This window comes from Papaver somniferum, unplaced genomic scaffold (genome assembly GCF_003573695.1).
Source record: "Papaver somniferum cultivar HN1 unplaced genomic scaffold, ASM357369v1 unplaced-scaffold_133, whole genome shotgun sequence".
NCBI lineage: Eukaryota > Viridiplantae > Streptophyta > Magnoliopsida > Ranunculales > Papaveraceae > Papaver > Papaver somniferum.
Genome location: NW_020622492.1, coordinates 6,751,126 through 6,777,731, shown reverse-complemented (window position 1 = coordinate 6,777,731; position 26,606 = coordinate 6,751,126). Strand labels below are relative to the sequence as shown.

At 37.0% G+C, this 26,606-nt stretch overlaps 2 long non-coding RNA genes across 5 annotated transcripts; one reads left to right on the top strand and one right to left on the bottom strand.

Moving 5' to 3' along the window:
• The first annotated feature begins 7,199 nt into the window (after window positions 1–7,199).
• Window positions 7,200–11,549, top strand: LOC113333449. Of its 2 annotated transcripts, none has more exons than XR_003351999.1 (6): window positions 7,200–7,905; window positions 7,997–9,677; window positions 9,768–9,827; window positions 9,917–9,996; window positions 10,086–10,444; window positions 10,814–11,182. It is a non-coding gene; the product is annotated as an uncharacterized LOC113333449 (long non-coding RNA). The 2 variants fall into 2 exon arrangements; XR_003351998.1 differs by lacking the exon at window positions 7,200–7,905 and adding an exon at window positions 11,265–11,549 and having other exon boundaries at window positions 9,293–9,677; window positions 10,814–10,856.
• On the bottom strand, window positions 9,257–12,837 carry LOC113333450. 3 transcript variants are annotated; one of them, XR_003352002.1, is made up of 6 exons: window positions 12,782–12,837; window positions 12,054–12,165; window positions 11,601–11,720; window positions 9,752–9,859; window positions 9,457–9,497; window positions 9,257–9,371 (listed from the first exon to the last, which is right to left on the bottom strand). It is a non-coding gene; the product is annotated as an uncharacterized LOC113333450 (long non-coding RNA). The 3 variants fall into 3 exon arrangements; XR_003352001.1 differs by lacking the exon at window positions 9,257–9,371 and having other exon boundaries at window positions 9,374–9,497; XR_003352000.1 differs by lacking the exons at window positions 9,257–9,371; window positions 9,457–9,497 and having other exon boundaries at window positions 9,686–9,859.
• Window positions 12,838–26,606: the final 13,769 nt, after the last annotated feature.

Here is a 26,606-nt window from a genome sequence, read left to right as displayed (position 1 = left end):
ACTACTAACAGCAGGGTTAATCAAACCCATTCAACATCCAACATGGCTGGCGAACATTGTTCCAGTCAGGAAGAAAAATGGACAGATCCGGTGCTGTGTAGATTTCAGGAACCTGAACAAGTGCTGCCCAAAGGATGACTTTCCATTGCCAAACATTGATATGCTCGTCGATGCAACCAGTGGCCATGACATGTTCTCGTTAATGGATGGTTACAGTGTATATAACCAAATCAAGATATACGAACATGATGCTAACAAGACTGCATTCAGAATTCCCATTGGAAACTTCCACTATACAATGATGCCTTTCGGCTTGAAGAATGCAGGAGCCACTTATCAGCGGGCCATGACAACAATATTTCATGACATGATGCACAAGAAAGTAGAAGACTATGTCGACGATGTGGTGGTGAAACCAAAGACCCGGGCGTCCCACCTAGACATTCTGAGACAAGTCTTCGAAAGATGCATATAATACAAACTGAAGATGAATCCTCTGAAATGTGGTTTTGGTGTTTCTTCCGGAAAGTTTCTTGGATTCTTGGTCACTGCAGAAGAAATCAAGGTCGACCCAGACAAAACAAAAGCCATTACTACCATGCCGCCTCACGAACTGTGAAAGAGCTCCAGAGTTTCATGGGAAAATTAAATTACATCCGGCGTTTCATTCCTGGACTCGCTCACCTCATTGCTTAATTCACTCCTCTGTTGAAGAAAGGAGCAAATTTTTCATGGACAGCCGTTCAACAAGAAGCATTCCAGAAAATACAGCAGATATTGTTATCACCTGCTGTTATGAAATCTACAGTGCAAGGACGGCCTCTGAGACATTAGACAGCTTCCCGTGACGTAGCTATTGGAGCACTCCTCGATCAAGAGGATGAAAAAGGTATCGAACACCCAATCTATTACTTCAGTCGCACAATCAGGGATGCTCAACTCCGGTACCCAAAGACTGAAAGGGCGTGTCTGGCGTTTGTTCACGCAATTCAGAGGTTCATACATTATCTACTATCAAACAGGGTCGTGCTGATGACCAAAGCTGATCTTATAAAGTTCTTACTGTTGAAACCTTCTATGATCGGATGCCCCTTAGTAATTAGGTTACCCCTTATCCAAAGTGAGAGTCCAAATAGCAAATGTCCTCCGGGTGCTTTCCGACGACTTTTCAAGCCAATTTTTTCCAAAAATGTTTATTGGCAAAAAATACCTACAAATAAATAAAACACCATAATAAGTACAAAAATGAGCCCTAACAACATATAGAATCGAGACAAATCGGACACAAAAATGTGTCTATCAAGCGGCCGCCGCCTTGTGAATTTTGATCATCTCGAGTCGATGACGAAGCCAACCTATGTTAAACTGCAGGGTTTCACAGTTTGAAATCATCTCATCCCATTTGTGCAGTTCATGATTCTTGACATCTTGCAGATGCGTCTGGTTCATCTCTTCAATGATCGGTAACAACCCTGCAATTGTAGTTAGGAGGATTGGTAGAAAGCCTTTCCATACTTCAGTCATAGAAATATGCTCGTACCTTCTCCAAATTTTGGTGTACAGGGGCGCGTGACACTTGGGAATGACGAATCCCCCAACCACTTCATTATTCGGGCAATTGTTGATCATGGGAGCCTCAAACGGGAGTCCAGCTGTTGGATACTCAGGAGCACGAGATCTAACCTCAGTCTCCACAGAATCAGTGGAGTTCTCGTCGACACGGTTGTTGCTATCATCAATCACAACCGCGGATTTCCTGTTCTTCCTTTTTCTAGCATCGACGACGACATGAACATCAACCTGCGATGAAATGATGGAGTATTTAATGGTATTGACCATTGAGCATGGTAAAAATCTCAGTCGAGAAGTTATGAAATTACTTACAGACGTTCCGGCATCAACAGGAGCCGACCTATACCGGGCAGGAGCTTTAACCGTCCGTTTAGGTCTCAAGCTACGAGAGGAATGCTGATTCTTTTCATTATCCTGCAATAAATTCTTTTCTTTTGATCAATCATCCGGATCGAGAAAAAGACAAGAGAAGAAATGTAACTAACCGAGACGGATAGTGCCACATCATGTTCGGCATGAGATTCACTTCTGGAAAAAATACTGCTTATGGACATGGTGGCGATAGGTAGGATTGTGATCAAAATTTCTTTTGATGATACACAAAGGCAGCAGATGGTCGACTGTTTAAATAAAACCCTAAGTCCAATGTGGATGCTTATCCCCTAACGGATAAACAAGTCTGTTGTGTTTTCTGCTGAAACCCTAAATCTCGAATCAGATGTGTGACAGATGGGAGAAGAGTAACAATGCTGGGGACTGACGGTTCGTACGTAATCAACATTACAACTACGGATTGATCGTTTGGTAGGCCACGTGTTTTCTAGACATCTCATGTGATTGCATTATGTGGGTAATTATTGTCTATGTGGACATTGGTCCATCTACTGGAGATGTGAGGAAAATTCAGAAAGGAGATACTACAAGGAATTACGGTTCAAAAAATAATAATCTCTAAAGAAACATCTCTACATCCAAGCTGCTTAAACCAGAGAACATCTACTTCAATGGAAAAATAAATAATCTCAGAGAGAATCCTCTTCGAGTTCTTCATCAGAATCACTATCACGGCCATTGATGAAGTCTGGGTTGATATTAAGATCATCTGAGTCCGAGTCATCCTATGCTTCGTACTCAGCTTCGAGTTCAGCTTCAACCTGCTTCGCAATCTTTTGAAGTTCTCCGGTACGCCGGTCTGGCTTAATCTCGTAATTCCATACCACCCACAAAGTTTCCTCTTCAGAAGCATTAGCGTCAGAGTCGGAGGGTACACCATCAACAAATCGACGCATCTCTTCAACCGCCTGTATCCTGCACTGGATTCGATCCTTTCTACATCGACGATCCTCCATCTCATCATCCTGGGCCTTTCTCTTCATGAGATCTTCATAAGAGATCCTTCGGTCATTAAGGGGTATGCTAGCTTTAGTTCCCTCAACATAATTCGTTTTAGCTCGCGATTTGGCTTCATAAGACTTGGAATCCTCATCAGAAGAGCTGGAGGAGTAATCGTTGCTGCTGCTGGTGGAAACCATCATTGTCTGGAATCAAATCAGAAGCACAGAATTATAAACGACCTAAGGACACCAGTTTCAACAGCGAAAACGGTAATTCTAAACTCTTACCTATTTATGTTTCATGAACTTAGTGATAACAGCGTAAAACCCCAAAACTTGCTTGTTCTTTCAAACCTGCAAAGCCGAGCAAAAAACTTATCATTTGGGAGTCAACACTGACTTTTCACGAAACCATGAACAATTCACATAAAATTTTCATGTGAACATCTCGTGATTTTATACCACAAAACATATATCATAAAATCATGAAACACAATTTTTCATCTTCAACAGTTACTCAAAATCACTGTTTGATTTTATTTTATCAAAAAAAAAAAACTCACTTATGCATATAAAAAAAAAAAAAAAAACTTTTTACGTGAGTTAACTTTGCTCAATCGAGCATTCACCTATGAAACAAGGGTCTTTCCTATTTTGTAAAGTCCGAATAAAATTTCAAAAGTTCTCAAAGAAATTTTTGAACTCTAGGTCTTTTCGAAATTCCTTTAACCCTAAGGATCGTTATTTATTAGTTTTTACGAACAAATATACGTTCCTAAAAGTATTTGCAAAGTTCATGCTTTCAAAAACAAACTTGGATTTTCATGAAACCTAATAAACAAAACTTTTGCTACTGCAACTAGACCATGTCTATTCAAAATTTTATGTATCTCTTCATATTAGGAATTTTTGCTCATTCCTTCAACTAACAAACAAACGGGAATATACATACGTTTTCTAAAAATCCTTCATAAATTCTATGCATGCATGCAACTAGGGGATTTCTCCTTTTGTAAACAACTCATGAATCATAAAACTAACAGAAAAAAAAATCGGACGGGCTCACCCGCCGGCGCCGGCCGGAATTCTGCCGGACGGTGATCAAACGACGGCGGTGCTGGCGTGAATTTTTCTTCCTCCTCCCTGTTGTTGCTGAACTCGTGAAGGTGATGAAAAGAATGAGAGATGGTCGGTAAAATAATGAGAATTATTATTGGGTTATTCCCTTTTATATCGAATTTGTTTCCAAAACCTAATAAAACATGAATTTCCTTTTTGGGGCTCGGGCCCGTAAATCCTAGACCGACCATAACTAAGCTTCCGAACGCCCAAATCAGCAGTGCCTCATCTCTCCACACTCACGATATGACACTCTATCTTACTATCAGGGTCCTCATCTGTGCATTTGCTCGTACATGACATCATTGGGGTAAATCGAGGATTCTGAAACTACCTTTGTAGACTGAGTTCGACCGCTGATATCGTCGACTGAAAATCACCATTTAATGCTTACTGCGGAACATGGTTGTACCTCACTAAGTAGGGGACTTAATGTAGATGGTGGATTTTCAACAAAGGGTAAAACCGTAAAATCATGAGGCATGTTTTTGACACGACTTTCATGCATGCAACGATTCATATTTTACGAAGCCATGATGAATATGTTTTCGAAAAGCCTCCACTAGCTGAGCGTTCGATCCCTGGAATTTCGTCGTGACCTCTTTGCAGAATAATGCATTTGGGCGGTTCTCCGTAGATTGAGAGCTTAACGCCTTCAGGACGTCGGTGATACTCATTGTTCCCTGACTGCAGGAGAGATACCCACCTCCACATAGAAGAATAGTTGGGCGGCGGACGCCTTCAGGACGTCGGTGACACTCACCGTTCCCTGATTATGTGGAGAGACTGTGCATAGATTCAGGCGGTTCTCCGTAGATTGAGAGCGCTAACGCCTTCAGGTCGTAAACAACATCGTGACTCCCTGACTATGCACCATTCAGAATAGATGTGACGCTTTAACTGGCTAATATCTTTTCTGTAATAGATTAATTCTGTTGTAACATTCACCATTGAATTCCCAGAATAATCTATTATTGCTCCTATTCCATGGTTGAATCCACGGCCTGATACCATGGAATGGCAATAACAATTATTCGTATTCCATGGTCGAATCCACGGCCTGATCCCATGGAATGGCAATAACAATTGCTTCGATTCTATGAGCGAATCCACGGCTTGATCTCACATAATGGCAATAAAACAACTGTGTTATCTCATTACTCCTGTTTCATGATCGAATCCACTGATCTCATGAAATGGTAATAGATAATCTTTATTACTCCGATTCTATGGTCGAATCCATGATCCCATAGGATGGTAATGCTTGTTTTATTATTCTGAATTCGTAGTCGAATCCACAGCTGATCCTGCGAATTAATAATGAACAACTATTCATTTTTATTACTCAGTTTCATGAATTATTCTCAACTGAATTCATAGATTAGTAATAAATACTCAACAACCGAGCATCTGGACCATCACTGAGTAAGCCCCACAAAAATGGTGCGAGTGTACTCGACAATGATGCACGACTGAGCACCCGGATGCACGAACGAGTGTCCAAAAATATGAAATAATGAGGAATCCTTCGCAAAACAAGAGAAAATAATAAATATTAATAAAATAATAAGAGGCGCCCAAGGCCGGCCCACCAGCCGACCGGACGGGCCCTAGCCATGGTCGGGCCGTGCCTCTCCCATTACTTTCCTTATTTTTTGTTATTTCGTGAACTCACGAAAACTCCTTGGTTTTAGCAACTTTCCTTGTTTTTGCAAAACCCGTGAATGCTCCATAACTTCGTGGATTCACGAAATAATATTATAAATAAGGAGAGGTGTGCGGGACCGGGCAACCTAACTGGCCGACCATGCCTAAGCCGTGGCCGGTCCCACACCTCAGAATCCTTAGCTTTTTATAATTATTATTCCCTAATCTCACGAAACTCCTCCGTTTCAACAAAAACTCGTGGATTCTCCATAACTTCAAGGATTCATGAAAAATAATAAAATAGGGAAAGATGTGCGGGACCGGGTAACCTAGCTGGACGGCCATGCCCTAACCATGGTCTGTCCCACACCTTGCAATCCCTAATCTTGCATAATCATTATTTTCCTCAATTCGTGAAACTCCTGGGTTTGAGCAAAATTCATGATTTCTCCACATGTTCTCAAATATTGCTCAAATCACGAAAAACTAAAAGCCAACATAGTCACACGACTGGCTAGCCTCTCACAACAATTTTAAATATTAAAACACTTTTATTTTAATATTTTCAATATATTGATGAATTGAGCATACATGCTCATTCCAACAAAAATCGAGAATTCTCAGTCAAGATGAAAATCTTCTGAAAATTCACGATATTGATCGCACGCGCATCAGAAAATACTGAAACCCTCGGTATGGAAACACGGACACCACGGCAACACGTGGACACCTTCATGACCGACAAGGGTCATTCCTAGTATATGCCAGCTGAGTTGATATTAGAATTCAGACCATCATCTCAATCCATTAGGTCATAGGTTAATAATCTTGGCAGTGACCTTCAGACAGATATGGGAAACACCGTTCACTTTAGTCAACATCGCAACCATCTATCTCTATATCCATCTTCTTAATCTATTCATGTGTGATTGTGGTTAGTTAGATTCCGAGGATTGTGGTTTGTTCGACTTTCTGAGGAGAGTTTTGTTTACTTATATATAAATTGGATTTGCATCTGGGTACTTCCTCCTGTAATCATTTTGGATTCGTTCATATTCATAGATTCTTCACATGTAGTTGGAATTTGGAGTAAAAGGTTTTGTAGGTACACCTCTTGTAAACCTTCACGAGACTATAACTCGTCCGCTAGGGACACCTAGAGGTTTAAAGGCTTGTTATTTATGCTAAGAGTAACTGTAGCCTCGACGACGCGGAGTTGTTGTATTTTAGTTTTGTTTTTTTTTTGCTCGAGGACAAGCAACAATTAAGTGTCGAGGAATTTGATAAGTACCTAAAATACATATTTTTAATATCAATTTCTTATGCTTTTCTAAACTATTTCTCTTGTATTTTTGTATATTATGCTTCGTTTATATTTTATAGGTGTTTTGGAGTCGTATGATAAAGAAGAAGCAAATTGGAGTCCCAGACATTGCTAGGAGGCATGGGGTGCAACGGACACAAGCATAACAGGCATACGAGGTTTTTATGTGCTAAAAGTGGGATTACTGGAGTACCAGATAGCCAGTACTTGGAGCCACCTGAATCCCTTCTTATTTAAGCCAGCAGCTGGGTGAATTACTTTATTCAGGCCTTCACAGCTCAAGACCATCTTCGCAGCAAGTTCACTGCCGGCTTAAACCATGGGTACAAGATCTGCAACCAAGTCCTTATCGCCGGCAAGCTTTATGTCACGATGGCTCAGTTGAGGCTAAGGGAGATTTGTGGACAGAAACTAAGAAGCTTTATCATAGTCTGAGTTTGAAATCAGGCAAAAATCAGTCGAGAACAACAAGGAGCTGTTGCCGTTGAACTGGGGGATGAACTGAGTTGTTTGGAGTGGTATTTCAGAAGTTCAATGAGAAGATGGGTTTGAGATGAAGTTGCAATTTGGCAGCAAGATGGAGCGAGTTTGTATGAATTGAACCAAGACTGAGTTGAGTTGTTGCCATTGATCTTTATGGCTGAATGGGTGATTCTGAGTAATGAGATCACGATGATAATTTGTGAATGAATGTTTGGCTTGTATGAATTGCAGGGAAGGATATGGAATAATCTCGAAATCAACAACAAATGCATCTCTGAAGCAACAGAAAACTGCACGTAATGTTTTCGATAAAAGGCCTGAACGACTATTTCTCTACAGCTCCAAGTCAGTCCACGACCAGTTTTTCCATCCAAGTCTGAACCACAACCAAGCTGTGCAGCTGCTCTAGCCAGGGTCCAAGGAGGGGTCAGTTGAGTAAGATCTGTAAAGATTTGGGTGAAGTTTTCTTTGCCGAGAAGATAGCTAAAAACATCTGTTATTGCCGTTGATATTGCAGTTGAACGGAAGAGATATAGAGGTTAATAGAGTTTATACAAGATGAGGAAATTGGAGTTTGAATGAAGATATAAAAGAAGACAATCTCGACTGCTAGAAGGATCATCACATACCCCCGTTACCAGCTGCCAACAACCCTAGTTTCAACGAGCTTTTGCTCGCTGAACAACCACCATCTCACCTGCATATCCATCTACTTCATACACCAGCATCATCTCCTGCATCCACAACATACACCCATCATCTACATTACCATCTGCATAACCTCCATTTCGCAGTTATACCATCCCCAGTTCTGCATAATCCATCCACCTGCATACTATCTACAGCATCACCACTATTACATACTGCCTACATCCTACCACCAACCGCAGCTGGAGTTCAGTTCATCTTCCATTCACCACAACAACTTCCAGTCATCTACAGCACCAACAACAGTTGCAGTCCCCCCGTTCCACCATCACCAGCATACAGGCAGCAGGTATCCAGGCGATACATCTCAAGCAGCAGCGGTTCTATTTCTCCATAACCATTCCATTATCACCAGGCTATACCGTCGCCAACACCATCAGTCCACAATCAACGTCACCTGCAGCTGTTTCGGTTTTGTATTCCTGTTTTTATTTGTTTGTTTGTTTCACCATGAACTCCAGTAGCTAATTGCATTTGATTAGGGACGATTTCAACATCCGAACATGATCCTCAATTGATATTTAAACTGCCTGTTTTCTTGCAATTATCTTATTATTGTTCATTCTCTACTGTGCCAATATTGCTTATGAATTATTCTTGAATCATTTAAGTTGCAAATTAGATGGCTAATTGATAATTCTAATGCTAATTTGGGATTCTTCTACCCGTAACTGTCTAGATGTTCCGAATACAAGTAGTGATATGCGAGTATTGACGATGGGATTTTGTTAAGTATTCGTATGTATTGAATGACACTAGTAGGTAATTCATGCTTTTGATTTTATCACTAGGAATAACCTTATCTCATAAGACATAAAGCACTTGTTTAAGTCACACATAGAAAGCGTATTTTTAGAAAACTTGACAAGTAGAATCCGGTAGTCGAGCGCTTCCGTGTCCGGTGAAATTAGGAGATATTGCGGAATATTTGAGCGTACTAAATATTCTAGGGTTATTAGTAATAGATATTTTGCAGAAACATAGCTATGTCGGTAAGATTCATGTTTTGTGGCTTAGAAAGAGTCTTTGATCATATTCATCATCATATTTGCATATTTCTTATACAGAAATTGAATCGAAAACTTTAGCTCAAACTCTCCCATAGAAACGAACCTGCTTGTCATTATACAGTTAGTGTAAGAGAAGTAAGGAATTTATTTTTGCGAGTTCGACACCTCGTCAACCTGATCAAGTAAGTATAATTAGTTACTATACTTAAAAACAATATTCAAAGGTAACTGAATAAAAAATCCGTCTTTTTCAGATTACCAAAGAAGCATGTAGTCATGTACAGTCTAATCGATCCACACCTGAAAGTGAGAGGCAAAAAAAAAGCAACTTCAAAAGTACAAAATCTGGCACAACAAGCACGTCAGGCAAGAGAGAAACAAGAAAAGGAACGCCGGAAAATGGAAATTCAAGAATTGCAGAATAGGCAACCTCAACAAAGAGTATTAAATTGTAATCAATTCGCCATTCAGAGATCTAAGGTGTTATTTCATTCAAGAAACTACTTAATCCCACGTTTAAAAACATGATTACTTTCAAACGTTTGATTACTCACTTAATTGAATTGACAGGAAAGGATGCGAAGGTCCCAACGAGAACGTCGCGCCCAATCGGAAAATAAAACATCAATGGTAAAGCCTGTGTTCATAACCACAGTAACATTCTGTAAACAAAGAGACTGATATTAAACAATGCTGATTTTTATGATGATATTTTACAGGCACACTGCTTGGCACAACAAGCACGTCAACAAAGAGAGGGGGAAAAAAAGTTATTCGACCATCAAAAGAACCGTCAACGGTACCGTTCTAATTAACAGTAGAATCTAATCTTCTGTTTTCTAAAAATATATACTAAATACGATACCGATCATTATTTAAAATTGACAGGAAAAATGCTTGGCACAACAAGCAGCACAAAAAGCACGTAGACAAAGAGAAAAACAAGAAAAAAACTGTCTGCAATAATCCATAATGAAGAAGGTGGACAAATAGAATCTGAACAAGTATATCGACCACAAAATGATAATGTGGTCCAGTGGACGAACATGCAATGCAAATCCAGGGAAGAAAACATAAAAGAAAAGAGAATGAGCAAATGAAATCTTTGCAGGTATGAAAATCGAAACTACCAATTATTTGTATTTGCAGGATAATCCTAATCGCAGGAAAAAAAATGAAAACTGTAGAACCTACTACTATGCTAGACAGAGAGACAAAGAATCCTGAGACTGAAGCTTCGCGATTAGGTAAGATTTTTCTTAGGTCTTTTTTTTGTAAGTTAAATGCATTCAAAAGACTAACTTGGGGAGTTAGTAACCCTTACAACATTTTGAGTAGAGCCACCGAGTGTTGGGCTAGTGATGTCATGCATATGGAAATAGAGAACTAAAAGCAAATTAACATGAACCTTATGCTTTGTAATTTCGGATTAATTAAAACAAACAAGGCTGATTTCTAGCTGAAGTATAGGATCTGCGAGATTACAAAAACAATAAACATTATGCCAAAACAATAAATTGTGAAATCATGCAACATGGATTAAAGAGTTCATTCCAAAACAATAAACATTATGCCTCACCATTGCTGCCTGTTATAACATGTTTCTTTTATTGCAGATAAATACACTGGAGGAGCCAACAAATCGTATGTGGTGATCCGGTATGAAAATTTTAAAGTAGTCCATAAAACAGTAGAAAACTAGGAAAAAATAGACGTCATTCTGCTCCTTAATTATGTTATGGGGTTTGGGTTATTGAGGTACGACATCCGAATTAAGGTGCCATATATCCAAGCACGTTTTGAATAAAGCCTAATGGTCTATTATTCTCAGCAATCTCCAGAAACCAAAAATTCAAATATTAAATTAACATTTGATGTCTATTCTAACATTGTTAGATTTTACATTTTAGTGGATTGTTTACGGCTGGTGCAAATGTCCTAAACTCTTTAGTGTAATAGACTCTTTACTGTTATAAATTCATGAGTATTATCCTAAACTCTTTACTGTAATAGACTACTGTTGTTATAAATTCATGAGTACTATGTTGAGTCTTTCTTTTATTGCAGATGAATACACTCCAAGCGGAAAGCAATATGCAAACAAGCCTAATCAATGTATTCGACTATATAGATTATAGAGATTGCTACCACCTATAAAGACGTTGAAACAGGTAAAAGGAAACATTTAATATATGGCAGCGTATTCCTAAACAGCTACTATATAGAGATTTGAACTATTGTGTCCATTGACTAATATACGGAGATCTGAACTATTCTGACATTAAATGATTGACTCAACCCTTTGGTGATTCAGTGTAAAACATGAATTAACAAATTGTGTAAACATAAAACATTCAGCATTGAAGGCATTGAAGGAAAGAGTAACTGTTTAAGATTACTAACCTTGGAGGTCATCGACGAACACAGGTTCAAAAATAAAAGAGAGCCTGCGCTGCTCGGATTTTTTACATGATGTGTTATGGAACACAATCTCCACTTCTTGGCTTCCTTGGTTGAGAACTTCTGCAATATTTGATATAACTTAGATTCAGAATGCCACACCAAGGAATCCGACACTCCTATAATAACATCCAGCAACTCATCAGACCTGGTGCTAGCCAAACTTGCCGTGTGCACTTATGACAAATATACTGTGACAGCTCAAACCCAGATACGTGTTTGTGATGTCTTGGAGACACAGTAACTTCAACTCTCCTCTAAAATTAACTATCCAAAAATTTCAGCCAACAACTCCTTTACCATCATTACAAGTTTCTGTTCAGGAGCCATTTTCTCAAATTGTAAAACTACAACGAAGACGATAAAATCTAAAAGATAATAAAATGAAAACCATACCAATTCACATACACCATAAACTCTTGCATAAACAATTCCATGTTGGACAGATTTGTAGCAGTTGTATAGACCTTCACCTCCACAACATGCTTGGAGAATCCACTCTCAAATCCTGCACAAAAACCAAAAATTCTATTGATCACAATCACAGAGATGCACTTGAATTTTATAAGTACACCAGGATACCAACAAACCCTCAAGCTAATGGAGAGTAAAACGCTGGTTTAAATTGTCACCTATTATCGATATTTCCAACTCTATTAATTGACATTTGATCCCACACAATCTAGAAATATGAAGCAATTAGAAAAAATGACGAAAGCCTATTGATCTAAATTAAAGAGAAGGAAGACATGCAGAATGGTTTGGGAGACTGGTAAATCTTAATGACACGGACACCACTGTGGTAAACGACATTAACTAACGTGGGTATCCAACTCTTTCTGAAACAATTTGTTGCGGTACATGGAGAACTCATTTAACCAATTGATACAACCACTCTCATCGTATTCGGCTATGTCAAATCTCCTGAATTCACTGAAGTGTAGTGCTGCACACCTAATTGGTAAATTTACAGGGACCATGAAGAAAATGTTATGATTTTGTTTATGAGGAAAATGTTAGGGTTTGAAATTTAGGGGCAAATTGACAAGAAAATGAGAGAGATAAGAAAGATGATGTTGATGCAAAGATTGAAAACAATATTTTGTTTCTAACCAAAAATTTACCTCATCACTGTTTGTAGAAATGGTTTTCGGTCTTGGGACAAAACTTCTTCGTTAAGGTCTATTCCTATGTACATGCCAAAACGTGATATTTGGTATATATGCACCCATTATGAGTATGCCAAACTGCCAAACTCATATGCCAATATGTTTTTCCTGGCATATATGCATACACGACAGAGTTTCCATCAAGCGATAGAGTTTCCGTCGCTCGATGGTCAATTTATTTCTCGATGGTCATTAACTCGACAGCGATAGTCAAGTTGTCGCTCGCTACTATGATAATCGCTCATCAGATCTTCATCTAACGACTACCATTTCCCCCCCTAAATACCCAATTCCAACCCAAGTTCAAATTCATTTCACCATGCCTAGTGCTCGCATAACCGAAGTTGATTTTACTCCAGAGGAAGATGTTTCTCAAATTGATGTGCAGGGATTCAAAGTATCGTGTTATGCAATCAAGATTAATTTTTAATGAAATGTAAAACTAGTTTCAATCTGAATATTAATTTAAAAGATAGTTTCCATTAATTATTAATCTAAAAGATAGTTTCCATTAATTTAAAAAAACAAAATTACATTTCACATTTCAACTAAAAGATTACATTTAAACTACTCATTTCCTTGTCCATTTCCTCCCTGACCAAAGATCCAATTGTCTGCATTTTCTGGATCCATAGAGTTGTTCAATAAATTAGTTATGGTGCCGGTTTGAGACTCACTTGGTGCTTGAGTCTCATCAGAATCACCATAACCCTGATAAGCAATGGGATGAGGGGGTATGGGAACACGATACAAATCTTGAAATACGTGTTGTTGATATTGTTGCTGGAATGGTTGAAATGCTGATGAGGTTGAGGCAATTGGGGTATACAGATTCGTTTGCCTAACTACTTCCATGTTCACACCACCACCTGGAGCCATTATGTCAGTTTGCAAATGATTAAACATACGTGTAGGACTTGTATCCAAGCCAATGTTTTCTTCACCACCACGTACTCCTTGACTATCTAACACCATGTTTGGGGTTGAACTTTCTGGTACCTCCTCCATAGGACGACGTCTCAATCTTCTTTTACTCATTTCACGACTTTGCTGACTTCCACTTGGATTCATTCCTCTACCAGCTCCTGTAACACTGGGACTCAATTGAGTCATTCCTCTACCATCTCCTGTAACACCAGGACTCATTCCCCTACTATTACCTGAACCATCATTACCCTCAAGTCCTTGACTCATCTCAAACATCATGCTTTCCCTCAATTTTTGCATCTCATCCAAGTGCATACTCTGAAATTCCTGAAATAGAGCCTCAAAATCGTTTAACCGGGTCTGATACTGCAACTCTGTAGCATTGACCCCGAAGTATGGATAAGTCCGAGTAGGTGCACTAGAAACAATTGGATAAGTAACAATCTCTCCAGATGTGCTGGATATGGTCTTTACTTCCCAAGAAAATGGTGGCATGTTTGACGATGTACTTTGAGAAGGATATGCAAATGCGTCACCCATCTCTGGTGGAGGTTGGGAAGGAAGAAATTCATTGTCAAGTGGCAACCTACCTAAATCTGGGAAATCCATCCGACCCAAACTTTGTGGTTGCATAGCAATATTTGGCTTGAAAATAGTATTATACCAAGATAGGTACTAATTTCTTTCCATCGTCTCCTGGATCAATTCATCAGCTTCTTGCCAACGATTACCTTCCCTTATCAACTTGAAGTAATCGTCTGCTGAAACATCTGAACTGGGATAAGGGTTGAGAGCTACCACTGATCTTCCTTATAACAGAAGAAGATGTCTTTCACCATAATACCAAACACCCTTCTCAGAAATAGGGTTGTATAACACCATCTTTGTAAGGCTTAACTATACCATTCTCTGACCTAGTTCTTCTTGGAACTCAGGTATTGCTTCATATGGCTGGGAGACAAGGTTATGGCTTGTTCTACTCAACTGCTGAATCTTATGAACAATAGCAGCATGTTGACCATCTTCAATCTGTGCAGCTTCTCAATTCTCGGAATCATACTTCCGTATGATCGGAAATACATTGGTATGATTCTTAAGACAAGGTTCCGAAACACGGAAATATGTATACCACCAATACTGAAAATAATAACATTCAGCAGGTTAATAAGTTTTCCATATGAAAATGACAAATAAATACATAATGTGAAAAATATTTTTTCTTACCTCCAGAACTCCCCAAAAAGCATTAAGACTATCTTTACCACACGTCGAGTTATCACCGAGGGCCATGTAAATCTCTGATAAAATCGCAGACCCCCAATCATATGTTGGTGATTCCTCTAAATCTTCTAATGCTTCGAGAAACCCAATTAACACTACTGAGCTAGCATTTGGAAACAGACATTGGACTGGTGTCCACAATACAAACAGACGTTCTAGCTCCTCATAATGGTCGGGGATCAAATATTCATTACCAGCTGCCCTGTTTTCATTCATTTTCCTAGCATAACGCTGGAAAAAACTTTTCAACCCAGCCACCTTTAACCCCTCAGCTTTTATTTGTCTATATGAATTATTTCCTTCTAATTCATTTGAATATAAAGAAAGTCTTTGTTTCCATCTACCGTCTGATAACCAATTTAGTCTGTTAAATGGTAGTAAGTTTCCTTGGCATGGAATTCCGTTAACATGTATAAGTATATCAGTGTAGCTCCTATTAACAATAATTATTCATAATTATAATTTGTTGATTTTTATGAAACAAAACACATAATCTAAAAATTAAATTACTAGAAAAAGCTGACTTACCACATTCAAAGTCCTTGAAAAAGAACGTGTTTGTAGTCTTCCACCATCGTTCTAATATAACTTGAACACCTTGAGTCCTGTGGTTTCTAGGTTGTATTTGATATAGATGTCGCCAAGAATACCTTCTAACTCTACGTAACTCAGTCCATCCACCTCTTAGAGTTATCGAGTTAGATCGCTACTCATGATCAGAAAGGTGATTAGAGAATATACCTTCACCGGCTACTTGTCTAACATTATTAAACTCATAATTTGCATCCACAACAAACTTACTCCACTGCCTGGATTACTAGTACATCCTTTCGTTTTTCTGTTTCTTTTTCTTCTCTCCATATTTGTTTAAGAAAATCAAAAGATAATCGTTCAAGTTTGGAACAAAAGTTTAAGTAAATCAGTGGTTTTGAGAAGAAGAATTGAGAAGATAGGTGCGATATTTATAGGCGTCAGAAACTCGAACGGTGGCGGTATTGATTATAACGTCAGGGATGGAGTCAATTCCGAGCGATATTAACAATATCTCCAGCGATATTGTTAATATCGCTCGCTAGAAATTCGATCACTCCGTGGTTTTCCCATAGTAGCGCAGATAGTTTGCCATGCCACCTGGTATGCCAAAAATCATTTTTTTGGCATGTGCACAGGAATAAGCCTAACAATTAGGAAAGAGCTTTAGTAGAAAAAGAAAGGGGGAAGAATAAATAAGATAGGGTATGTTTGGAAGCTTGGATATGAAAAAGGTTGTCCAGGTTAGGGTATTACTTGGTTTATCCAGGACTATCATGGCAATGGTTATTCCAAATGGTGTTTGTTTTCCACATTGAGTTAATGTAGTATGTTGTTTGTCAACAGACTTGTATACAAGATAAATTAATTAATTAAAAATAAAATAAAAAACTAAACCATATAAATTTATGGTTTTGAGCATAGGAAAATTTAAATAAAAAAATAGTATAAAAATAACTGTCTAACCCAGGAAAGGATTAAGGTATTCCAGGTTTTACATGGAATTCCAAAACCCCACCTTTTTAGCCTCCTAAAATTTAGGTAGGATACATTACTGTTATCTTGACATGGAATAAGCACCCATACAAACACAATATACGGTTATTTAAGGGATAACCCAACCTAGGTTAGGATATCAAGTCTGCCAAACACGACCATAATGTTTTATCCAAATGTATACATGTATGAATTGTGTATAAAGAATCAAAGATGACTCTACAACAACATGTATTTATTATGTATAAACTTGAATTCCTTAAATAAAAATTATTATCTTTTAAGTAATATAATGTACTTATACTTTTGTGATTAAAGGGACATTTAGTTTTGCTATGAGTATTTTCCCAAAAAAACAAAATACTGATAATTATAGTGGTCATAAGGCTTAGTCTTATGGGGTGCTAGTTTAGCAACTAGATTAGCAGTCAGGACTACCTCCTAAGTCTTATGGGAGTGCTAATCTAGCAGTTAGATTAGCAGTCCACGTCAGCTCAGCGATGAACCATTCAGCGCCCAGCGATGAATGGTTCAGCGCTTTAAATCTCAGCTGTAAGATCAAAAATAAATCTCTCAGCGCTGAACCATTCCGCGAAAAGTTAGTTTCCCCAGCACTGAATTATTCAGCGAAAATATCTAGCATGCTAGTTCACATGCTAGCAAATGGTAGGAGAGAGAACCAGTATTAACTTTTTTTCCACACTTTTTTTTTGAATTGCAACACTTAAGTGCTAATCTAGCACCTCCAATCTATCCCATAAGACTAAGCCTAACGAGCCCACCAAAAATATGTTACGAGGTTGATCCGGACTACTTATGTCCCTACTTTGACCCGACCAATAAAACATTGGGGCCACAGGTCGGGATAATACCGGGACATTAATTTAAGGTTCGGACGGTTACTATGATCCTATACTAACTAAACATGCTATTATGACACGAGTAACTATCACACTATATTATAGCATGACTGACTAGATATTAGGATCGTCGAGTCCTGACTACTATGACCTAACTAATTAAACACTACCTCGACCATTACAAGTTGATTAAATTTTTGTGGCAGGATATTAACCAGCCGACCAAACAATAAACAAAACTAATAAAAGGTTGAGCCCCGGGCGTAGGCCAGGGTGATACCTAGTAAATAAATATGAAAACATTGCAAGATGAAAATCGATGAAATAGCTATGTGTAATCACAAATAATGTTATTCCAAACCCTAGTTATCCTTCTTAATCATAAGAATAAGTTCTCATAAGAAGTTTCCTAGACATCAAGACATTCAGACTTCTTTGATAACTTCATACTTTCCATGACTACATCATAAAAAGGTATCGTTGATATCCTTGATTCTTTTGACCGTGGTAACTCCATTTTCATGAGTTATAACATTCACCTTTCGATCAACAATGCGAGCAAGTTGCCTGGCATTGATGCAATCAGAGATAACTTTCTCCTGGTTCCATATCAAGACTTTTTTATTTTCAAGGATTTTGGTCTGACCATCAATTAGTTGATTTATTTGCAGTTGAAGATTTGCAAATTCGACTTTTGAGTCATTCTAAAAATGAATTAAATCCTTGAAAGATTCAGCAATCCAGGAGTTGTACTCTTCTCTTGCAATCATCTTTTTCAAAACAAGTTCTTTAACCGAGCTGCATCCTTTGATGTCTTCTTCCATATCAAGATTCACCACTTCCTGAGATCGTGAAGAGTTCTCCATATTTTTTTGATAGGGATGGAAAAAAAAAATATATATGTTCATGAACAAGAGTAGGAAAACCCTTGTTATGGAAACCCTATAAGAACACTTTAAGAAGAAGAATACACGGACGCTCGCCGACCGGTTACAGAAAGTTAATGGGTCCGCGAAGATCCAAAATAAGGAAATACACTATATGTTTTCAGATATCTCATATATTTTCATAACTCGATAATTAGAAGACTCACTTTAAATTAGAGCGCATGAAAAAATCAACAAGATACATTAGTTACTAGGAGTCAAGATATGACTCAACATTCACATACAAAGAAAACAAATTTTTTTCAAAGATAAAACACACAACCAGATAATATCATACAACTGACATGAGTCTCCCACAAATATGATCCTTGCAACTCTCAAGCTAGTTCCAAGGATAAAGTTACCCAGAGACTAGGTTACGGAATGAGATGTAATCTCATTACGTATATTGAAGGAAGAGTTGTAAATATCTTCTGAGTGTTTGAATTGTGTATTCCTTACCTTTCTTCGATTAAATCCAGAAGATCTAGACGTTGACCTTTTTGATTCTCCATCAGAAGGATTTTTCTGATGATTAAGTCTAGGACCTCTTGAGATCCGTTCCAAAGAATAATACGAGAACCACATCTCCTAGACTTAGACCAACCGGACTTATTCTCATAACCACTGGGAACGTGTACATAAGGGGTGAAAGGAGTTGTACCATTATGACAAACACGATTTCTGTAAAGATTTTTAGATGAGCGATCTTGGAAACCCTTTTTATGAGACTTCTGGTTCTCTGCAGGAATGTTATCCATTGTAGATGTCGTCAGAACATTTACTCTGTCGACTGTAAAAAGAAGCATATTTTGAAGATCAAAAAAATGTTTCTTTCTATCAAAAAAATGTAGAAAATTATGATTCCTTTTCCCGAAGAATGAACAGATTTGTGGATAAGAAAGCTTAGTAGAATTCCCTTTTTTACTCATAGCCACTTCTGATATCTGCAAGTTACGCACATGTTTCTTAGCAGATAATTCAGTAGGAGTAATTTTATTCATGTTAGATAATACCTCATGAGTATTAGAAATAGGCACTGAAGAAAACTTACTCACTAAAGAAGTGTTTTCCTTTTTCAAAGAGTTATACTATTCCTGGGCAAGTAAAAGGTGTTAGAGCATTGCTCGGTCGAACTCGCATGCATTGCTATCTCAAGCATGTTTGTCAATGTTATTGATCAAAACTATAATTCTTGATTTCTAGCTTATTTATAGATGTCTCGGACTAGGACATAGATAGTGTAGTTGAGCTTAAGTAAAAATTGACGTTTAGTCCCATTTTTGTTGGGCTTTAGACTATTTAGTCCTGTCACCTAAGGACTTATATGGGTAGATCCTAGTTTACCAAATCTGCAACGAGTTAATCCTTTTCTTAACGATTTAGTCCAAATCAAGTTTTTTAGTTTTCAAAAATGACCCTGCTATAAAAAACTGAAGCCGTAATTTGTTCTTTCATTTCACAAGTATTCTTCTCTTACTGCAAATTTGATTCCGAGAATGAATATGAACCAGCGGAGCTTAATTCAACAAATCGTAAATTTCGAGTTTATAGAGAAGCTAACTTCATTTAATTTCCATCTTCAAGATTCGGCTCACAAGCTTGATACCGGACATCATCGACATCTGTTGTCGAAGAATTAGCTTGAAATTAATGAGGGAGATCGATAAATTCACCAACAACAATTGAATCTTATGATTCATCAATAAAAATTATTAAAAATATAAGTTAAATCTCTTTTCAATCTTTTATTTTCAATCATAACAATTAAATTTATTGTTTCAAAAATAAATCTTTGCAGTTTTTAGGGTTCTTGAAAATTAGTAGCGTTGCTTGACAGAAATGTTGTTCATTGAAAATTTGAAATAACGAGTGCTATTTAGATTGAGTGATTGTTGATGTAATAGGCCTACCAATTAACAATAGATGATTAGATTTTAAACCCCCTAAGTAGGGTTCTTTGGTCTATTCAAGGGCTTGAAATTTTAGGATTTCGAGTATAACGGAAACACTGGTGATTGATGTATCATCTTCAGCTGGAGCTTAAGGAAAAGTCCCTTGTCTCTGTTTTGTGGCACATTTAGAGATTTAAATTTGTGAAACCTAGAAAATCTTTGGTCTTTTGACACATTTGCTTCTTTGCACTTTAAATCTTATATCATATTGCTTGGGTGTTGATCATCTAGGATTCTGTCTATAGCTCCTTGTCTTTAGCAATGAATTAATTAGGAAGTGTGTGAAATGTCCGAGTACTCTCATTTGATTATCTGTCCAATGCCTCGTTTGATATATAAAAAAATGTCCAATGTCAATGTTTTATAATGCTTATGCATTTCTGTCCATATATTACATATCAACAGTTGCTTTAGGTTGAAATACTCTATACTCTTTGGTCCAAAGTCTCTCATGTTACTCAAAAATAGATAATTGTTGATTATGAAGATTCAGTGAAATTACGTTTTGTCTATTTGATACTCATATATGTATAGACACCAGGAGATGTGGATTGCAAATATGAAACATATTAAAACTTCTACTTGCATGCAAAAAATAATTAGGAGATAATGAAAGAGATTAGCAGTGATGAAATGATACAATCTGGCGCACATGTCAAAAAGTGACTCCATAAGCTTCTTTTTGCATAAGTAACTAGGGTGTACAAATTGGTGCACATGGGAAACTAAAGGAGGACTAAAGTTTGGACTGCTAAGACAGCAGAATGAGTTATAAAACTTTATGGGGTTTTTTTTTTTAAAGAAATGATCTTTAGGTAATATAATTTTAAATTGACTTGATAAGTTTATACTGCATACATGCCTAGGTGTACAAACTGGTGCACATATAGGAAAACTAAAGGAAGACTAAAGTTTAGAACTACTAAGACAGCAGAATGAATTATAAAACTTTCTGGGGATTTTTTTTTTTGAAAGAAATGATCTTTAGGTAATAAAATTTTGGAGGTCACCAATGTACACATGCTATTGTTAACGTGTACATAAATGTACACCTGCTGTTGTTAACGTGTATAAAAATGTACACCTGTTGATTTTAATGTGTATATAGTTGAAGCACATGCTGAATTTTTGAAACTTCTAGGTTTGAAAGATACTACTCGATCTCCTTCTTGATTTTAATGTACACCTGTTGAGTTTAATGTGTATATAGTTGCCAATCGCTGAAGATGCAGACTCTATGATCATCGTTACTATGGCAGAGGCATGGTAGCGAAGCTGAGCTAGAAAATACAATGGATGTTGCTGCCACTAATATAATGCGTGGCAAAAGAACCGAGGTATATATATATCATGTTTTTCATCTTACTGTATCTTTTTGGAGTTATACAATTGGTGTTCATGTAAATTACCTAGTTATTGGAGAAACTGTAGTATTCTTGTTTGACTAGGCCATGCAAATTAAGGAACGACATATGTTTTTCCCTATAGGCCTATCTTTCTCATGCACAAATTCAAGAGTTTCTTCACTTGGATAAACAAATCATGCTACTATATAGTGTACCTTTATTAGACTATTTAAAGACTGTATATTAATTATCTCCAACTGTGCACACTTGTCCAGATTGCTAGGCTATTACACATGACTCATCCTTGTACGCATGTATATACCAGTTAACTTAATTTGTGTATTATCAATCTCCCATCTAAGATTTTTTTAAGCCTATCTTGCCTTTCTGCATATTTCTACTGATGATTCGTTATAAGTTGTGCAAACAAAAGAAAGGGGAAGACTTGGATGAAACTAGAAAAATAGAAGCTTTAAAATGTGGATTTAACTATTTCTCAATGAAGTTTCCATGGTTGTGGTGTCAGTGAACTTTCCATTTTTACAATGTCTTCATGTAGTCGCAAATTTCGGTTAAATTATATTACCATTCATTTAGCACCTAGGGCGGCAGACGAGATTTTACATAGAACACTATTTGTGGACTTGTTAAATTTGTCCTTCTGACTATGGATATTGTCTTTGTTAGTTGTTGCTGAGTATAGGCACCCATTAAATTAGGGTGTACAAACTAGTGCATGTGTGAATAACTAAGGTGTACAGAATTGTACACATGTTGGTTCTTAATGTGTACATAATTGTACACCTATTGCATATGTTTCTCTCTGTCTATATGTGCTTGTTCTGTTTTACATGTACTTAGTTTTTGTTCGATTGTAGCCGTATTATTGATAATTTTTAATTGTGTTCTCTTTGTTTCAGGATCCTTTTGTCAATGGAGAGAAAGTCTTAGCCGTTAATTTGAGTTTGGCGCCGAAGTTTTGCCACAGAGAGGTTGCTCTTGAAAATTTTAACAGCTGGAGTATGTTCCAGAGAACTTGGCTCATGTCAGAAACTACATGAAGGTTTGCAAGAAACTTGTAATTCTTAATTACACATACTTTATGCCCATCATTAGTTTTGTTTGCATAAAACTACTTGAAGAATTGATAAAAGCTTGTTGGTCTTAAATACACATACCATATGCCCATCATCTGTTGTTTTTGTATACCGAACAATTGTCTTTTATCCTTAGCAGTCTAGCTGTTCTGATTCAACCAATTAAGTTCTCCCTGTTTGGTGGTTTCATTTTCATTTTCATTTACACATGTTGATTATTTAGGTGTACGTACGTAGTTGTACACATGTTATTCAGTTTGAAGTTTAATAAATTAGGGAAAGCACTAATATGTACATAGTTGTACACTCATATTATGTTATTTAGGTGTGCATAGCCGTTCAAATGTTGATTATTTAGGTGTAAATAGTTGTACACTTGTAGGATTATATTTTATGTATACAAACCAAAAAATTAGGGAAAGAATTGATTGTACAAGTGTTGGATTTTCTATAGGTGTGTACAAAGTTGTACAATATTGTGTTATCTCAGTAATATGTGCATGTTTTGTGGTGTAAATGTTGGATTTTTATACAATATAATAAGATCTTTTCTTTACAGTTGGAAGTAAAACTAGGAAAATTCCGGAATGACTTGACATATTTGAGGTGACACGTTCAAAGAGAAGCAAAACATCAGACCCATCGGAAGCAGTGATGGATCCCGTCGCAGCTGAGCAATATGTATATTGTTATGATGATTAAACAGTCGTTCTTTTTTTCCAATTGAATCATGACAAACATTTCATTTGCAATTCATACTTGTATTAATTTTGAACCTGATCTACTTGTAGGCTTGAATGGTGGAAATCCAGAAGCAGGCAAGCCAACCTGGATCAAGAGTCGTTTTATCTGGGCGTAAAGATGCAGTTTCTGCTGTGTTGGGACCTGAAAAACGGGGTCGGGTTTGTTTTCTTGTTACTGTGAAGCCAAAAGAGTTATGTGGTGATGATGCATCACCCAGTAAGGCTACGAAGTTATAAAGTGAAAATACCTTAGACATACTTTGGCAGCTACCAAAGAAGATTTTGAAATGGCTACTAAAAGAATTTTGGGACTGGAGACACAATTTTCTACATTGATAAATCTGATAGTAAGTAACAATTCACCTTTATAGCATGTCTAGTTTTCAATATGCCTGCTAAGACGTAAGTTTTATTTCAATTTGTTTTCAAATGTCAAGGGATCAACTGCAACCAAACCTGAACAATGTAGGACTTGAGGTATTTGTTCATTATTCCTTTATTAATTGTGCATAATAAGCTAAAATGGATACGGCTCTCTTTACTGCGTGATAAGTTTGGAACGGCCGGTGCTAATAATTTGTAGCATACATACATATATTTCAGTTGAGCAAATCTCTGTAGGACGTTAATAATGTTTAGCTTGGAGCTGTGTAGACCTAGCTTCTATAAGTTGTTATTATAGTGACCACCAAAAAGAGTTTGCAAGCGAAGTTCATAGTTAACTCGAGTGATCCACATTCGATGGTGTTTTGTAACAACTTCGGTCGATTTGTTGCAGGATTTCTTGGATGGTACGGAATGTGTACAAGTTTGTACACCAATGTGAACTAAGATTTGTGAAAAATGAGAATTATATAGTCATATGGGTACTCTTTTTGTATCTCTCGGAAACAGTTTCCGAATATATAAAGTTTGTGAATTTTGGACAAACGGTCCAAAAGATAAATTGTTATTTATTTATTTTTTTATTATTTAAAATTGTTGACATCATCATGAGTCATTTTGGACTAAATTGTAAATATTTGGACTAAATTGTAAATTAAGAAGGTTATATATGTATTTTCCTTCAAATAATTTTTGGACAAAATTGTACCTAGTTAACTCAGGATGGACTAATAAAACATGATGTTCAATCTGGACTAGGTCCCGGGTTTTTCTGTATTTGCGGTTTCCTCGTTAATAAAATTTCGGTGTCTGTGTTATTTCTTTTCCGCATTATATTTTGTTATATAATTGAAATATCACAGGTTGTGCGTTAAGATCAATCAATTAGAATATCCAACCTTTGATTGTTGATTTACATTGATTGACACTTGAACATTGGTCTTTGGTACCGTTCAAGTAACTCCTCTTATATTTAATCAGGCTCGCAGATTTCTATTTGCTGATTGCGGATTTAATTAAGAGTTAGAGATATTAAACTCTTTGACATACTTTAATCTAGATTGAGTCTGACTGTCTAGTTGATTCTCTAAAAAGTGTATTGGAGTAAGTCCTCTCAGATTGCCAAACGAATTGTTGGGTGTGGTTGTTAGACCCCCGCATTTTTAATTGATATCAGAGCAGGAAAACACATTAAAGACCTCGTAAGTATGTGTTTGTAGCAATCTGTGTTCTGAGGACCTAAAAAGTATCTCTCAAGTTAACGCATATTGATATGTCTTCCAAAGTTTCTGACTACACCAAAAATCCTGTTTTTACCTGAAAGGATAACTCCTTAGAAGATTCTTCCGAATCCCGAGGGAAAAACAAGATTTGTGAGATCATGTCAGGATCAAAAATGGAACTCACCAGAACATTAAAAAAATCTGTTGAAATCATTGATGTTCAAGCTTCCAAAATCAAGAATCTTGAAGAAAAGAATGATCATCTTATTGATGAATTTGAGAAAACTCTTGAAAGGGAACGTGAAATCTACTGCTTCATTAAATCTCTCTCTAACAATATCGAAAAACTAGCTCAAGAAACTACTCTACGGTGCGAAAAGATTAGTATGCTTGAAAATACTGTTAAAGAAGACTCAACTAGAGAAGAACGTCTAATCAAGGCTCATTCATCAGAAATAAACAGTTATCATGTTGAAAAAGAGAAACTTGTTGCATATCTTCGTTATACCCAAGAATAGTGTAACACCTTGAAAAAGGAAAACTCTGTTTTGATGAGTAAGTCATCCTCTACACCTTCTTCTGATTTTCACAAAGCTTTACCTAGTGAGAAAAAAAGTTCTTCCAAAGAATTTTCCTTTGTGAATCACTTGCAAAATTTTCATGTGACGGAAGAAGTTAAGGGTCAAGACAGGCAGATCTCTAAGCCACGAGGATGTTTCTTCTGTGGGAAAAGGAATCACTATGCTCTTCATTTCTTTACTAGAAAGAAACAAATCTCACATCTTTGAAAATTGTTTCTCTCTATTGTCAATGGAGTAAGTCATCCGACATTCTCGTCAGTGAATTTCCTTCCTACATAAAACCAGAATTCTTATAAGGATGATCGCTCTTCTAAAAATCATCACATGATGCATGTTCCTTTGTTTGGTGTAAACTCATGTGCCACTAATGAACATAGTTCCTGAACTTATAAGAATGTGTATGGTAAGTTTAGATCAAGAAAATGGAAATCATCCAAATTTCTGGAACCAATTTCTAGAGGTCCTAGACTCAGTCATCATAAAAATCCTTCAGATGGACTTTTGAAAAGGTTTATGACAAATTCCTCTGGAATACGAATACGTTATAACCGATGGAAATAAGGAAATATACAAGTAAAACAGTCAAACAACTTGTACAAACCTTCTCCCATGTTTAGTAGTGAGGTTACTCCTCACTCCGTTACCTAACTCTAGGTAATCCTATCCTTGAATCTATCTTGAGAGGTACAAGGATGATGACTATGGGAGTCTCAAGATTTGTTGTATATCTACTGTGAGATGTTCATAATTATTGAGAAATATTGGCAAACATTTTGTTTTTCTTCTTAATAGCTTTTCGCTAAAATTCATCCCTCTTTTATGAACGGTCCGTGAACGTCCGTGTCCTACTCCAAGCTCATAGGGTTTCCTTTTCGAGAAGTGTCTTCTCTTGATACATATATATATATATCTTATACTGTATTAGTCTAT